The sequence below is a fragment of the Ranitomeya imitator genome, chromosome 4 (genome assembly GCF_032444005.1).
Source record: "Ranitomeya imitator isolate aRanImi1 chromosome 4, aRanImi1.pri, whole genome shotgun sequence".
NCBI lineage: Eukaryota > Metazoa > Chordata > Amphibia > Anura > Dendrobatidae > Ranitomeya > Ranitomeya imitator.
The window spans coordinates 719,655,587-719,673,153 of NC_091285.1; the positions used below are offsets into that span (position 1 = coordinate 719,655,587).

The 17,567-nt window shown below is 56.2% G+C and overlaps 1 protein-coding gene across 3 annotated transcripts in view; it reads left to right on the top strand.

The window, feature by feature from the left end:
- EPHB4 (EPH receptor B4) overlaps positions 1 to 17,567 on the top strand; it is a 49,948-nt gene that overhangs the window by 4,177 nt on the left and 28,204 nt on the right. The gene's annotated exons all lie outside the window — the stretch shown is intronic.

The window sequence follows — 17,567 nt, forward strand, 5'->3', positions numbered from 1 at the left end:
GACAGAATATCAAATATAAAACCCAGAAATCACTTAGTATAAATTATATACATTTATTTGCATTTATCAGTGAGAAATAAGTATTTGATCCCCTACCAGCCATTAAGAGTTCTGGCTCCTACAGACCAGTCAGACGCTCATTACCTGCATTATAGACAGCCGTCTTACATAGTCACCTTTATAATAGACTCCTGTCCACAGACTCAATCAGTCAGACTCTGACCTCTACAACATGGGCAAGACCAAAGAGCTTTCTAAGGACGTCAGGGACAAGATCATAGACCTGCACAAAGCTGGAATGGGAGACAAAACCATAAGACGCTGGGTGTGAAGGAGACAACTGTTGGTGCAATAGTAAGAAAATGGAAGAAATACAAAATGACTGTCAGTCGACGTCGATCTGGGGCACCATGTAACATCTCACCTCGTGTGGTATCCTTGATCATGAGGAAGGTGAGAGATCAGCCTAAAACTACACGGGGAACTTGTTAATGATCTCAAGGCAGCTGGGACCACAGTCACCAAGAAAACCATTGGTAACACATTACGCCGTAAAGGTTTACAGTCCTGCAGAGCCCATAAGGTTCCCCTGCTCTAGAAGGCACAGGTGCCAGTCCATCTGAAGTTTACCAATGAACCCCTGGATGATTCTGTGAGTGACTGTGAGAAGGTGCTGTGGTCAGATGAGACAAACATTGAGGTCTTTGGCATCAACTCAACTCACCGTGTTTGGAGGAAGAGAAATGCTGCCTATGACCCAAAGAACACCATCCCCACTGTCAAGCATGGAGGTGGAAAGATTATGTTTTGGGGAAGTTTCTCTGTTAAGGACACAGGACTACTTCACCGCATCAATGGGAGAATGGATGGAGCCATGTGCTGTAAAATCCTGAGTGACAGCCTCCTTCCCTCCGCCAGGACATTAAAAATGACCCAAAACATACAACCAAGGCAACAAAGGAGCGGCTCAAAAAGAAGCACATACAGGTGATGGAGTGGCCTAGCCAGTCTCCAGACCTTCATCCCATAGGAAACTTATGGAGGGAGTTGAAGCTCCGAGTTGCCAAGCAGCAGCCTCAAAATCTTAATGATTCAGAGATGATCTGCAAAGAGGAGTGGACCAAAATTCCTCATCATCAACTACAAGAACCGTCTAACTGCTGGGCCTGCCAACAAGGGTTTTCCCACCAAGGATGAACTCTTGTTTGCCAGAGGGATCAAATACTTATTTCTCACTTATTTTTTTTAATGTTACAGCCACAAACATATCCGTAACGAGTAATTGTGCCTTGCGCTTTGGATTCAGCCCCCTGTTAGGCTACGTTCACATTTGCGTTCTGCCGGGCTGCGTCGGGCGCAGCCACGGCGACGCATGCGCCCCTATATTTAACATGGGGGCGCATGGACATGCGTTTGCATGCGTTTTGCGATGCATGCGTTTTTTTTGCCGCAAGCGTTGGGGCGCAGAGGACGCAGCAAGATGCATTTTTTTTGCGTCCAAAATTCTGCAAAAAATGACGCATGTGTCGCAAAACTGCATTTTAGCGTACGTTTTTGTTTGCGTTGTGCGTTGCGTCGCCGACGCAACATCGCACAACGCAAATGTGAACGTAGCCTTATCGCTCCTTTTTAAGACCACCTTTCTCTGCAGTCTTTTGGGGTCTGTCTCTCCCTCCTTTCTCTGCAGTCTTTTGGGGTCTGTCTCTCCCTCCTTTCTCTGCAGTCTTTTGGGGTCTGTCTCTCCTCCTTTCTCTGCAGTCTTTTGGGTTCTGTCTCTCCCTCCTTTCTCTGCAGTCTTTTGGGGTCTGTCTCTCCACCTTTCTCTGCAGTCTTTTGGGGTCTGTCTCTCCTCCTTTCTCTGCAGTCTTCGGGGTCTGTCTCTCCACCTTTCTCTGCAGTCTTTTGGGGTCTGTCTCTCCTCCTTTCTCTGCAGTCTTCGGGGTCTGTCTCTCCACCTTTCTCTGCAGTCTTTTGGGGTCTGTCTCTCCACCTTTCTCTGCAGTCTTTTGGGGTCTGTCTCTCCACCTTTCTCTGCAGTCTTTTGGGGTCTGTCTCTCCTCCTTCCTCTGCAGTCTTTTGGGGTCTGTCTCTCCCCCTTCCTCTGCAGTCTTTTGGGGTCTGTCTCTCCTCCTTTCTCTGCAGTCTTCGGGGTCTGTCTCTCCACCTTTCTCTGCAGTCTTTTGGGGTCTGTCTCTCCTCCTTTCTCTGCAGTCTTTTGGGGTCTGTCTCTCCACCTTTCTCTGCAGTCTTTTGGGGTCTGTCTCTCCGGCTTTCTCTGCAGTCTTTTGGGGTCTGTCTCTCCACCTTTCTCTGCAGTCTTTTGGGGTCTGTCTCTCCACCATTCTCTGCAGTCTTTTGGGGTCTGTCTCTCCGGCTTTGCCTCTAGAGGTGACATTTTGCCCCTTGTTCTTTGCCCCCGCGCTCTGTGCAGAGCTTGGGCTATTTTCTATAACCTAACCCTGCTTTCCTCCTCTCCCCCACTTTATCCTGGACCTGTCTGGTGGGCTCCTTGGTTTCCATGATGCTTGATCCCTGATGTTCTCACACAAGCCTCCTGAGGATGAGCAGCTGTCGTTATACTGAGGAGGGATCACACCCAGGGGGACGCCGTGTACTAATGATGTGACTTCTGGGGTGATGGGTCTCTCAGGATGTTATTTGGGGGCACCGTGTCCACTTGTGTAATAGTTAGTACACCTCCGATCATTTCCTTCACTCATCTCTATTACTTTGTGTTATCGCAGATAATCCCAATAAATAAATTGTAGATTGGGGTAAGATGTGGGGAAGTTCACGGGGTGTGAAGACTTTTTTCGGCTTTGTATGTGACTGGTTCCGTGCCCGTGTCTGGGGGGCCGGCCCTATACTGTGATTGGAGCCTACAGGACGCGGTTACAATGGGGGGCAGTCATTGTGAGGGGCTTCTCCTGTACAGGCTCCAGCCTTCTTCCAGTCTCTCCTTGTCCCCCATTATCTGCGCACACGGGACCCTCCGCCTCAGTGCTGCACACGAGCTGCAGAGGGTCCCCTGTCCCCCGGCGTGGAGTGCGAGCATTGCGGTCCAGCCCTCCATTGTACGTGGCTATTAATATCTGGGATGGCCGCTCTCAGGATTGTGTAGGAACAATGGCCGTGTCTGCGCTCCCCTCCTTCCTGCCTCCCCTCCCTTCCTCCCCACTTTCCTCTCCCCCTCCTCCTCCTCCTCTTTCATCTTCTCCTTTCACTTTCTCCTCCCCCATCCCAACTTTTCTCTACTTTTTTCCTCTGCTGTGCCCCACTGCCCTGCCCGCTGCTGTGCCCCACTGCCCTGCCCGCTGCTGTGCCCCACTGCCCTGCCCGCTGCTGTGCCCCACTGCCCTGCCCGCTGCTGTGCCCCACTGCCCTGCCCGCTGCTGTGCCCCACTGCCCTGCCCGCTGCTGTGCCCCACTGCCCTGCCCGCTGCTGTGCCCCACTGCCCTGCCCGCTGCTGTGCCCCACTGCCCTGCCCGCTGCTGTGCCCCACTGCCCTGCCCGCTGCTGTGCCCCACTGCCCTGCCCGCTGCTGTGCCCCACTGCCCTGCCCGCTGCTGTGCCCCACTGCCCTGCCCGCTGCTGTGCCCCACTGCCCTGCCCGCTGCTGTGCCCCACTGCCCTGCCCGCTGCTGTGCCCCACTGCCCTGCCCGCTGCTGTGCCCCACTGCCCTGCCCGCTGCTGTGCCCCACTGCCCTGCCCGCTGCTGTGCCCCACTGCCCTGCCCGCTGCTGTGCCCCACTACCCTCCCGCTGCTGTGCCCCACTGCCCTGCCCGCTGCTGTGCCCCACTGCCCTGCCCGCTGCTGTGCCCCACTGCCCTCCCGCTGCTGTGCCCCACTGCCCTCCCGCTGCTGTGCCCCACTGCCCTCCCGCTGCTGTGCCCCACTGCCCTCCCGCTGCTGTGCCCCACTGCCCTGCCCGCTGCTGTGCCCCACTGCCCTGCCCGCTGCTGTGCCCCACTGCCCTGCCCGCTGCTGTGCCCCACTGCCCTGCCCGCTGCTGTGCCCCACTGCCCTGCCCGCTGCTGTGCCCCACTGCCCTGCCCGCTGCTGTGCCCCACTGCCCTGCCCGCTGCTGTGCCCCACTGCCCTGCCCGCTGCTGTGCCCCACTGCCCTGCCCGCTGCTGTGCCCCACTGCCCTGCCCGCTGCTGTGCCCCACTACCCTCCCGCTGCTGTGCCCCACTACCCTCCCGCTGCTGTGCCCCACTGCCCTGCCCGCTGCTGTGCCCCACTGCCCTGCCCGCTGCTGTGCCCCACTGCCCTCCCGCTGCTGTGCCCCACTGCCCTCCCGCTGCTGTGCCCCACTGCCCTCCCGCTGCTGTGCCCCACTGCCCTCCCGCTGCTGTGCCCCACTACCCTCCCGCTGCTGTGCCCCACTGCCCTGCCCGCTGCTGTGCCCCACTGCCCTCCCGCTGCTGTGCCCCACTACCCTCCCGCTGCTGTGCCCCACTACCCTGCCCGCTGCTGTGCCCCACTTCCCTGCCCGCTGCTGTGCCCCACTGCCCTGCCCGCTGCTGTGCCCCACTGCCCTGCCCGCTGCTGTGCCCCACTACCCTCCCGCTGCTGTGCCCCACTACCCTCCCGCTGCTGTGCCCCACTACCCTCCCGCTGCTGTGCCCCACTACCCTCCCGCTGCTGTGCCCCACTGCCCTCCCGCTGCTGTGCCCCACTGCCCTCCCGCTGCTGTGCCCCACTGCCCTCCCGCTGCTGTGCCCCACTACCCTCCCGCTGCTGTGCCCCACTACCCTCCCGCTGCTGTGTCCCACTACCCTCCCGCTGCTGTGCCCCACTGCCCTGCCCGCTGCTGTGCCCCACTACTCTACCCACTGGTGCCCCCCACAGTCATTACTGCACAGGCTCCCCCACCGCTGTGCCCCCCCCCCACTGTCATTACTGCACAGGCTCCCCCACTGCTGTGCCCCCCACAGTCATTACTGCACAGGGTCCCCCACTGCTGTGCCCCCCACAGTCATTATTGCTGTGCCCCCCACAGTCATTGCTGCACATGTTCCCCCACTGCTGTGCCCCCCCCACAGTCATTGCTGCACAGGCTCCCCCACTGCTGTGCCCCCCACAGTCATTACTGCACATGCTCCCCCATCTGTTGCCCCCCATAGTCATTACTGCACAGGCTCCCCCACTGCTGTGCCCCCCATAGTCATTACTGCACATGCTCCCCCACTGCTGTGCCCCCCATAGTCATTACTGCACATGCTCCCCCACTGCTGTGCCCCCCATAGTCATTACTGCACAGGGTCCCCCACTGCTGTGCCCCCTACAGTCATTACTGCACATGCTCCCCCACTGCTGTGCCCCTCATAGTCATTACTGCACAGGGTCCCCCACTGCTGTGCCCCCTACAGTCATTACTGCACATGCTCCCCCACTGCTGTGCCCCCCATAGTCATTACTGCACAGGGTCCCCCACTGCTGTGCCCCCTACAGTCATTACTGCACATGCTCCCCCACTGCTGTGCCCCCCATAGTCATTACTGCACAGGCTCCCCCACTGCTGTGCCCCCTACAGTCATTACTGCACAGGCTCCCCCACTGCTGTGCCCCCTACAGTCATTACTGCACAGGGTCCCCCACTGCTGTGCCCCCTACAGTCATTACTGCACAGGGTCCCCCACTGCTGTGCCCCCTACAGTCATTACTGCACATGCTCCCCCACTGCTGTGCCCCCCATAGTCATTACTGCACATGCTCCCCCATCTGTTGCCCCCCACAGTCATTACTGCACAGGCTCCCCCACTGCTGTGCCCCCCACAGTCATTACTGCACATGCTCCCCCATCTGTTGCCCCCCACAGTCATTACTGCACATGCTCCCCCACTGCTGTGCCCCCCACAGTCATTGCTGCACATGCTCCCCCACTGCTGTGCCCCCCATAGTCATTACTGCACAGGCTCCCCCACTGCTGTGCCCCCCACAGTCATTGCTGCACAGGCTCCCCCATCTGTTGCCCCCATTTAGTGGCCGCTCTGTTCCCGCTTCTTTTCTGTCTTGTACATGTGGCCTCTATCGCACATCATGTGTCGCTGCTGCCCACCTTCCCCCGAGGCTGGCGAGTATTGGCGCTGCTGCCCACCTTCCCCCGAGGCTGGCGAGTATTGGCGCTGCTGCCCACCTCAGACAGCGGTGCTCCCACCTGCCGGGAGTGATCGTCAGCAGTTTGGAGGGGTGCCCAGGCCGGCGGCCACAGGTCGGACCCCAGGGATCTCTGGTTTCGGTGCAGTGACACCTGACACAGGTGGTAACACGACTCCTGCAGTCTCAGTAACCTGACTCCGCTCAGGCTGTGAGTATTTAAAGGGACAGTAACACCGGTGATTTATCCTGTGACATAAAGCCTTTGTGCTCAGGACTATAACCCTCAGTGTTGTGTGCAGATGATGAGGATGATACTTCAGGACTGACGGATCTATTAGAGCGGCTACTGTGTGCACCCTTCGATTTCGCGGCCCAGGCGGTCCCATGTGATTCTGTCCCCTGGCTCGGGAGCTCCTGTGGCCCCTGTGACTGTTTCCCCTGGCCTGGGGGGTCCCTGTTTCCCCTGGCCTGGGGGGTCCCTGTTTCCCCTGGCCTTGGGGGTCCCTCTGTCCCCTGGCCCGGGGGGTCGCTGTGACTCTGTCCCCTGGCCTGGGGGGTCCCTGTGTCCCCTGGCTCGGGGGGTCCCTGTGTCCCCTGGCCCGGGGGGTCGCTGTGACTCTGTCCCCTGGCCTGGGGGGTCCCTGTGTCCCCTGGCCCAGGGGGTCCCCTGTGACTCGTTCTATGGCTCGGAGGCTCCTGCGGCCCCTGTGACTGTGTCCCCTGGCCTGGGGGGGTCCCTGTGTCCCCTGGCCCGGGGGGTCCCTGTGTCCCCTGGCCCGGGGGGTCCCTGTGACTCGTCCTATGGCTCGGAGGCTCCTGCAGCCCCTGTGACTCTCCCCTGGCCCGGGGTGGGGGTCCCTGCGGCCACTGTTACAGATGCCAGGCTGCGGTCCTGATCCTGGAGTCCCGGTGCGGATCCTCCTGCAGACTGGCCGGCGGTGCAGGGTGTGAGATCCGGGCGTCTCCTCCTGATTAACATTCCCGTACGAGGACGCGGCGGCTTCATGTGAGGAAACGACAGATTATTACCCAGGAACATGAGAGACGGGGCGAGAAGAGGTCACGGTGTTGGGGAGACGTATAGTGCCGGGGGAGGAGGGGGATTATAGTGGGGGTAGACTACGGTGCAGGGGGGCAGTAGATTACTGTGCGGGATCACCATACAGGACACCCTGATTCTATCATGAGCTGGATCCTGTGCAGAGATTCGTCTTCTCCGGGGACGATCTGGTGGAAGTTTTGGGGAGCAGAGCAATGTTTCTTGGTGGCATCTCCCGGATGTGTCGTGTAGTGGTTCCCCTGGTAGTCCCGCTGGTAGTCCTGGTAGTCCCGCTGGTAGTCCTGGTAGTCCCGCTGGTAGTCTCCTGGGTCCATGTGTCTGAAGCTGCTTTCAGGCTGTGGGATCTGCCTGGTATAGGAGAACGGTCACCGGAGAGCTGCCGTGGACTCACCCGGGGGGCACTCCTGCTATTACATGTTGGGTCCTGGCACACGGGGGGGCTGCACACCTCCAGTTGCTGTACAGGGTGAATGCCCCCTGGGGTGAGCCTGTCTGGGACAACTGCAGATTGTAGCTTGGGGGCAGGGCCCTCATTCCTCCTGTATCTGGTGATCGGGACCCTCACTCCTCTTGTATCTGGTGATCGGGGCCCTCATTCCTCCTGTATCTGGTGATCGGGGTCCTCACTCCTCCTGTATCTGGTGATCGGGGCCCTCATTCCTCCTGTATCTGGTGATCGGGTCCCTCATTCCTCCTGTATCTGGTGATCGGGACCCTCATTCCTCCTGTATCTGGTGATCGGGACCCTCATTCCTCCTGTATCTGGTGATCGGGGCCCTCATTCCTCCTGTATCTGGTGATCGGGGCCCTCATTCCTCCTGTATCTGGTGATCGGGGCCCTCATTCCTCCTGTATCTGGTGAGCAGGACCCTCATTCCTCCTGTATCTGGTGATCGGGGCCCTCATTCCTCCTGTATCTGGTGATCGGGGCCCTCACTCCTCCTGTATCTGGTGATCGGGGCCCTCATTCCTCCTGTATCTGGTGATCGGGGCCCTCATTCCTCCTGTATCTGGTGATCGGGGCCCTCACTCCTCCTGTATCTGGTGATCGGGGTCCTCACTCCTCTTGTATCTGGTGATCGGGGCCCTCATTCCTCCTGTATCTGGTGATCGGGGCCCTCACTGCTCCTGTATCTGGTGATCGGGGCCCTCATTCCTCCTGTATCTGGTGATCGGGGCCCTCATTCCTCCTGTATCTGGTGATCGGGGCCCTCATTCCTCTTGTATCTGGTGATCGGGGCCCTCATTCCTCCTGTATCTGGTGATCGGGGCCCTCACTCCTCCTGTATCTGGTGATCGGGGCCCTCATTCCTCCTGTATCTGGTGATCGGGGCCCTCATTCCTCCTGTATCTGGTGATCGGGGCCCTCACTCCTCCTGTATCTGGTGATCGGGGTCCTCACTCCTCTTGTATCTGGTGATCGGGGCCCTCATTCCTCCTGTATCTGGTGAGCGGGGCCCTCACTCCTCCTGTATTTGGTGATCGGGGTCCTCATTCCTCCTGTATCTGGTGATCGGGGCCCTCATTCCTCTTGTATCTGGTGAGCGGGGCCCTCATTCCTCCTGTATCTGGTGAGCAGGGCCCTCATTCCTCCTGTATCTGGTGATCGGGGTCCTCACTCCTCCTGTATCTGGTGATCGGGGCCCTCATTCCTCCTGTATCTGGTGATCGGGGTCCTCACTCCTCCTGTATCTGGTGATCGGGGCCCTCACTCCTCCTGTATCTGGTGATCGGGGCCCTCACTCCTCTTGGTATCTGGTGCTGCAGAATATGTCGGCGCTATAGAAATAAAATTGTGCCCCCCCTCCCCTGCCTTGCGTACTCTCCTTGGTAGACTTGTCCCATTGTCTGACCTGGGGGCCGGAAGCTTCTCTTCCTCCTGGCACCTCCACCAGTGCTCCGGTTACTCAGCTGTGCTGGGACTTGTAGTGCCTAGGCAGACACTGTAGTTGTGAGGAGACAGCGCCCGGGGGAAGTGTCCCAACAATGGCCTCATTTTCTGGCCGGAGCTGCACTTCCTCTGTTCCTGCACAAACAAAGTGACATTCTCCAAGCAATTCCTGGGAATCGTCACCAGGATGAGCGCAGAGGGCCGGCTCCGTAATACTCATATAATGTACGATCCGATATACACTGCTCAAAAAAATACAGGGAGCACTAAAATCCCACATCCTAGATATCACTGAATGAAATATTCCAGTTGTAAATCTCTATTCATTACATAATGGAATGTGTTGAGAACAATAAAACATAAAAATGCTCAACGTAAATCACAACTAATATCCCACGGAGGTCTGGAGATGGAATGATGCTCAAAATCAAAGTGGAAAATGAAGTTTACAGGCTGATCCAACTTCAGTGGAAATGCCTCAAGACAAGGAAATGATGCTCAGTAGTGTGTGTGGCCTTCACGTGTCTGTATGACCTCCCTACAACGCCTGGGCATGCTCCTGATGAGGCGGCGGATGGTCTCCTGAGGGATCTCCCAGACCTGGACTAAAGCATCCGCCAACTCTTGGACATGATGTGCTCGATTGAATTCAGGTCTGGGGAACGGGCGGGCCAGTCCATAGCATCAATGCCTTCATCGTGCAGGAACTGCTGACACTTCAGCCATGTGAGGCCTCGCATTGTCGTGTATCCGAAGGAACCCAGGGCCAACCGCACCCTGCATATGGTCTCCATTTTGGTCTGAGGATCTCATCCGGTTCCTAATGGCAGTCATGGTACCTCCTGGCAAGCACATGGATGGCTGTACGACCCTCTAGAGAAAAGCCACCCCTCACCAGTACTTGACCCACTGCCAAACCGTTCAAGCTGGAGGATGTTGCAGGCAGCAGAACGTTCTCCACGGCTTCTCCAGACTTTGTCATGTCTATCACATGTGCTCCGTGTGAACCTGCTCTCCGTGAAGAGCACAGGGCGACAAAGGTCGAAATCTGCCAATCTTGGTGTTCTCTGACAAAGGCCAATCGCCCTGCATGGTGTTGGGCTTCAAGCACAACACCCACTTTCAGATGTCTGGCCCTCATACAACCCTCATGGAGTCTGTTTGAGGAGACACATGGATTCAGGTCTGGGGAACGGGCGGGCCAGTCCATAGCTTCAATGCCTTTATCTTGCAGGAACTGCTGACACACTCCAGCCACATGAGATCTGGCATTGTCCTTCATTAGGAGGAACCCAGGGCCAACCGCACCAGCGTATGGTCTCACAAGGGGTCTGAGGATCTCATCTCGGTACCTAATGGCAGTCAGGCTACCTCTGGTAAGCACATGGAGGGCTGTGCGGCCCTCCAAAGAAATGCCATCCCACACCATTACTGACCCACTGCCAAACCGGTCATGCTGAAGGATGTTGCAGGCAGCAGATCGCTCTCCACGGCGTCTCCAGACTCTGTCATGTCTGTCACATGTGCTCAGTGTGAACCTGCTTTCATCTGTGAAGAGCACAGGGCGCCAGTGGCGAATTTGCCAATCCTAGTGTTCTGTGGCAAATGCCAAGCGTCGTGCAAGTTGTTGGGCACAACCCCCATCTGTGGACGTTGGGCACTCAGACCATCCTCATGGAGTCGGTTTCTAACCGTTTGTGCAGACACTTGCACATTTGTGGCCTGCTGGAGGTCATTTTGCAGGGCTCTGGCAGTGGTCCTCCTGTTCTTCCTTGCACAAAGGCTGAGGTAGCGGCTCTGCTGCTGGGTTGTTGCCCTCCTACGGCCCCCTCCACGTCTCCTGGTGTACTGGCCTGTCTCCTGGTAGCGTCACCAGCCTCTGGACACTACGCTGACAGACGCAGCAAACCTTCTTGCCACAGCTCTCATTGATGTGCCATCCTGGATGAGCTGCACTACCTGAGCCGCTTGTGTGGGTTGTAGAGTCCGTCTCATGCTACCACGAGTGTGAAAGCACAACCAACATTCAAAAGTGACCAAAATATCAGTCACAAAGCATTGGTACTGAGATGTGGTCTGTGGTCCCCACCTGCAGAACCACTCCTTTATTGAGGGTGTCTTGATAATTGCCAATAATTTCTATCTGTTGTCTATTCCATTTGCACAACAACATGTGAAATTGATTGTCAGTGTTGCTTCCTAAGTGGACAGTTTGATTTCACAGAAGTTTGATTTTCTTGGAGTTATATTCTGTTGTTTAAGTGTTCCCTTTATTCTTTTGTATTTATAAATATACACACCTGCATGACATATAATGTAAGGCCCGATACATACAGTGGGGGAAATAAGTATTTGATCCCTTGCTGATTTTGTACGTTTTCCACTGACCGACATGGACAGTCTATAATTTTTGGTCTGTACAGTATGTACGTAGGTGAGGGACTGACCGTGGCATGTATGTATATACGTAGGTGAGTGACGGACCGTGGCGTATATGGATGTAGGTGAGGGACGGACCGTGGCGTGTATGGACGTAGGTGAGGGACGGACCGTGGCGTGTATGGACGTAGGTTAGGGGCGGACCGTGGCGTGTATGGACGTAGGTGAGGGGCAGACCGTGGCGTGTGGACGTAGGTGAGGGACGGAGCACGGTCTGAGCTCCTGGGCAGCGCCATGTACAGGCCGTATCCCGTAGGAGTCACTCTTGTAGCATTATTCACATTTTCCTACACTCGCTCCGCGCCCTCATCTGTCCCCTCTGCTCACTCTTAAAGGGCTGCACTCGCGGTGAGACATTCCCAGCATTCCCCGCCACCTGTGATGTCTGCTGCCCCTGGGCCCTGTGCTTGGTCTATGACTGGCGGACACCTGTTATCGCCTCCATCATGTCCATGTGTCAGCAGCGTCCTCACAGACTTCCCCGGGGTGGATGTGACTCCCTCCCTTATCACCTGAGCCACCATATAGAGGGGGCTATTATCACCTGAGCCACCATATAGAGGGGGCTATTATCACGTCTGAGCTGATCGTGGACTAATTACATGAGGTGATATAATCAGCAGAGCTGTTGTAACCTGACGTAGCATCGTGTTATATCCCTGCATAGTACAGGCCTGCAGATGTCCGCGCAGTCTGAGGGTCTTCATCAGAGAGACCACGATACCCCCGTCCTCTGCAGTCTGGGCCCTGTTTTTCTGGTGAAGCCCCCGTCACACCGTCCGCAGAGTCTGGAGAATAAGGGGCCGCCGGGAACATTGAGGAGTCTCAGAAACGTCATGCTTTTGTCACTGCAACGTGCGGAATGTTTAGAATTGTCAGTAACCATAGAAATGGTGACTAAAAGAGCGAAAGCACTGAAGCCGCTCAACATGCGTCCGTATCGGGATCCGGGGCAGTAGGTTGTCACCCTCGGGGATCCGGGGCCGTAGGTTGTCACCCTCGGGGACCCGGGGCCGTAGGTTGTCACCCTCGGGGATCCGGGGCCGTAGGTTGTCACCCTCGGGGACCCGGGGCCGTAGGTTGTCACCCCCCTCTTGGGGCGTAGGTTGTCACCCTTGGGGATCGGGGGCCGCAGGTTGCCACCCTTGGGGACCCGGGGCCGTAGGTTGCCACCCTCGGGGACCGCCGTCAGCCGGCATTATTTGGGGCAGGTGATGGTGTCTCCTGGTGAATGAGGACTCTCGTCTTCCGGTGCAGTGAAAGCTGCGTGTCTGGCCGTCACCACTGCAGTCATTACCCCCGGGGCAGCGCTCTCACCGTCTGCCAAGGCTGTAATTACCATCCTCCTCCCTGCTCATTCCCTGGGCACCTGGAAACAGACACACCTAGACTGCCTCATCTCGCCTGCCTGCTGCGCCCCGGAGGGTCACGCTGCGCCCCCTCACCTGTAGCCCTGCAGGGCTCTGCGTCATGTAAGCGGAGACTATAGCCCATGTGTGGATGCGAGAAAGTCTACACACCCCTTTTATAATGACCTCTTTCTTATTTTTCTTCTTTTTAATGTCATCCATAATCTGTACAAATCCAGTGAGAAACAGAAGAAAAACTAAAATAATTTTAGAGAAGGGAGTAAAATATTGTGGTTGCATAAGTGTGAGCACCCTCCTATAATCGGTGCTGTGGTTGTGTTCAGAATCAGCCGCTCACACTCCCCCCCATGTTACACAGTCGTCCGGCCACCGTCATTTACCGTGATTCTGATTTACCCCAGGGTAAGTGTCGCTGCTCTCAATGGATTCTTCGGGTCTGTAAACAGCTGAAAACACAGCAAAAGATCTGTGTGTAAAGTTATACGTCAGGAGAAGGGTCAAGAACATTTCCCAGACATTAGCTCTACCATGGACACTGTGAAGAGGTCATCAAGAAGGGGCTGAATCTAGCACCACGGTGACATTACTGAGAACTGGACATCCCTCAGACATTGATGAAAAGAACGGAAGAAAATGGGTGCTGGATGCCAACTGCAACATGAGAGGAGCTGCAGGAATTTCTGGCCAGTCGTGGTTCTGTATGTGGCCAAAATCTCCGGTATTCTTCTTGTGTCCGGGGAAGACTGAAGCCTTTTCCTACAGTGAAACTGATTCAAGCCCGGTGATGTGACACCAAAACCTCCTTCACTTTGGCCAGAAGCCAGGAACGTGTTCTGGAATTATGGTCAAAAAGTTTTCCCCTTGGTCTCAGACAGAAGGTGCAAGTCCGACACCGGTCATCACCAGAAGATGCCCATCCCCACAGTGACGCACGGTGGGGTCAGCATTGTGCTCTTGGGTTGTCTTTTGGCAGCTGGAACTGGGGCTTTAGTTAAGGAGGAGGGAATTATGGACAGAACAAATCGTACAATTTCACATCACAACCTTCAGGTCTCTGATATAAAGCTGAAGATAAGGAACTTTACCTTTCAGGAGGTAAAGCCCCTGCCAAATCACCAAGAGAACGGCTTCACCAGAGGAAGATGGAAGCTCTGGAGCAGCCAGGCCCAGACCTGAACCTGAACCCAAAGAGCAATCTGTGGTGACCTGCAGAGAGCGCTGTACACAGGAGATGTCCCGCAATCTGTGGTGACCTGAAGAGGACGCTGTACACAGGAGATGTCCCGCAATCTGTGGTGACCTGAAGAGGACGCTGTACACAGGAGATGTCCCCGCAATCTGTGGTGACCTGAAGAGGGCGCTGTACACAGGAGATGTCCCCGCAATCTGTGGTGACCTGAAGAGGGCGCTGTACACAGGAGATGTCCCCGCAATCTGTGGTGATCTGAAGAGGGCGCTGTACACAGGAGATGTCCCTGCAATCTGTGGTGACCTGAAGAGGGCGCTGTACACAGGAGATGTCCCCGCAATCTGTGGTGACCTGAAGAGGACGCTGTACACAGGAGATGTCCCCGCAATCTGTGGTGACCTGAAGAGGACGCTGTACACAGGAGATGTCCCGCAATCTGTGGTGTCTGAAGAGGGCGCTGTACACAGGAGATGTCCCGCAATCTGTGGTGTCTGAAGAGGACGCTGTGCACAGGAGATGTCCCCGCAATCTGTGGTGTCTGAAGAGGACGCTGTACACAGGAGATGTCCCCGCAATCTGTGGTGACCTGAAGAGGACGCTGTACACAGGAGATGCCCCCGCAATCTGTGGTGTCTGAAGAGGACGCTGTACACAGGAGATGTCCCCGCAATCTGTGGTGACCTGAAGAGGACGCTGTACACAGGAGATGTCCCCGCAATCTGTGGTGACCTGAAGAGGACGCTGTACACAGGAGATGCCCCCGCAATCTGTGGTGTCTGAAGAGGACGCTGTACACAGGAGATGTCCCCGCAATCTGTGGTGACCTGAAGAGGACGCTGTACACAGGAGATGCCCCCGCAATCTGTGGTGTCTGAAGAGGACGCTGTACACAGGAGATGTCCCCGCAATCTGTGGTGACCTGAAGAGGGCGCTGTACACAGGAGATGTCCCGCAATCTGTGGTGACCTGAAGAGGACGCTGTGCACAGGAGATGTCCCGCAATCTGTGGTGACCTGAAGAGGACGCTGTACACAGGAGATGTCCCCGCAATCTGTGGTGACCTGAAGAGGACGCTGTACACAGGAGATGTCCCCGCAATCTGTGGTGTCTGAAGAGGACGCTGTGCACAGGAGATGTCCCGCAATCTGTGGTGTCTGAAGAGGACGCTGTACACAGGAGATGCCCCGCAATCTGTGGTGTCCTGAAGAGGACGCTGTACACAGGAGATGCCCCCGCAATCTGTGGTGACCTGAGGAGGACGCTGTACACAGGAGATGTCCCGCAATCTGTGGTGACCTGAAGATGACGCTGTACACAGGAGATGCCCCCCGCAATCTGTGGTGACCTGAAGAGGACGCTGTACACAGGAGATGTCCCCACAATCTGTGGTGACCTGAAGAGGGCGCTGTACACAGGAGATGTCCCCACAATCTGTGGTGACCTGAAGAGGGCGCTGTACACAGGAGATGTCCCGCAATCTGTGGTGACTAGTGTTGAGCATTCCGATACCGCAAGTATCGGGTATCGGCCGATACTTGCGGTATCGGAATTCCGATACTTTTGTGATATCGGGTATCGGTATCGGATCAATAGGGATGTGTAAAATAAAGAATTAAAATAAAAAATATTGATATGCTCACCTCTCCGGCGGCCTCTGGACATCATGCTGCTAACCGGGAGGCTTCTTTGTTTAAAATGCGCGCCTTTAGGACCTGGGAATGACGTCCCGGGTTCTGATTGGTCGCGTGCCGCCCATGTGACCGGCACGCGACCAATCAGAAGCCGTGACGTCATTCGCAGGTCCTCAATTCCTAGAATTAGGAGTTTTTGTGAATGAAAATGACGTCGCGGCTTCTGTTTGGTCGCGTGCCGGTCACATGGGCGGCACGCGACCAATCAGAACCCGGGACGTCATTCCCAGGTCCTAAAGGCGCGCATTTTAAACAAAGAAGCCTCCCGGTTAGCAGCATGATGTCCAGGGGCCGCCGGAGAGGTGAGCATATCAATATTTTTTATTTTAATTCTTTATTTTACACATCCCTATGGATCCCAGGGCCTGAAGGAGTTTCCTCTCCTTCAGACCCTGGGAACCATGAGAATACCTTCCGATACTTGATGTCCCATTGACTTGTATTGGTATCGGATATCGGCGATATCCGATATTTTTCGGGTATCGGCCGATACTATACGATACTGATACTTTCAAGTATCGGACGGTATCGCTCAACACTAGTGGTGACCTGAAGAGGACGCTGTGCACAGGAGATGTCCCCGCAATCTGTGGTGTCTGAAGAGGACGCTGTACACAGGAGATGTCCCCGCAATCTGTGGTGACCTGAAGAGGACGCTGTACACAGGAGATGTCCCCGCAATCTGTGGTGACCTGAAGAGGACGCTGTACACAGGAGATGTCCCCGCAATCTGTGGTGACCTGAAGAGGGCGCTGTACACAGGAGATGTCCCCGCAATCTGTGGTGACCTGAAGAGGACGCTGTACACAGGAGATGTCCCCGCAATCTGTGGTGTCTGAAGAGGACGCTGTACACAGGAGATGTCCCCGCAATCTGTGGTGTCTGAAGAGGACGCTGTACACAGGAGATGCCCCGCAATCTGTGGTGACCTGAAGAGGGTGCTGTACACAGGAGATGTCCCCGCAATCTGTGGTGACCTGAAGAGGACGCTGTACACAGGAGATGTCCCCACAATCTGTGGTGACCTGAAGAGGACGCTGTACACAGGAGATGTCCCCGCAATCTGTGGTGTCTGAAGAGGACGCTGTACACAGGAGATGTCCCCGCAATCTGTGGTGACCTGAAGAGGACGCTGTACACAGGAGATGTCCCCGCAATCTGTGGTGTCTGAAGAGGACGCTGTACACAGGAGATGTCCCCGCAATCTGTGGTGACCTGAAGAGGACGCTGTACACAGGAGATGTCCCCGCAATCTGTGGTGACCTGAAGAGGACGCTGTACACAGGAGATGTCCCCGCAATCTGTGGTGACCTGAAGAGGACGCTGTACACAGGAGATGTCCCCGCAATCTGTGGTGACCTGAAGAGGACGCTGTACACAGGAGATGTCCCCGCAATCTGTGGTGACCTGAAGAGGACGCTGTGCACAGGAGATGTCCCCGCAATCTGTGGTGTCTGAAGAGGACGCTGTACACAGGAGATGTCCCCGCAATCTGTGGTGACCTGAAGAGGGCGCTGTACACAGGAGATGTCCCCGCAATCTGTGGTGACCTGAAGAGGATGCTGTACACAGGAGATGTCCCCGCAATCTGTGGTGTCTGAAGAGGGCGCTGTACACAGGAGATGTCCCCGCAATCTGTGGTGTCTGAAGAGGGCGCTGTACACAGGAGATGTCCCCGCAATCTGACAAAGGTGGAGCTGCAGCACGGAGGAGCCGGCAAACATCGCCAATTCTAGGTGTGCGCTGCGCTCAGAGACCCCCGACTCAAAAATACTGAACGCTGCCAGAAATTCACAGGGGACTGCACCAAAGTATTAGTG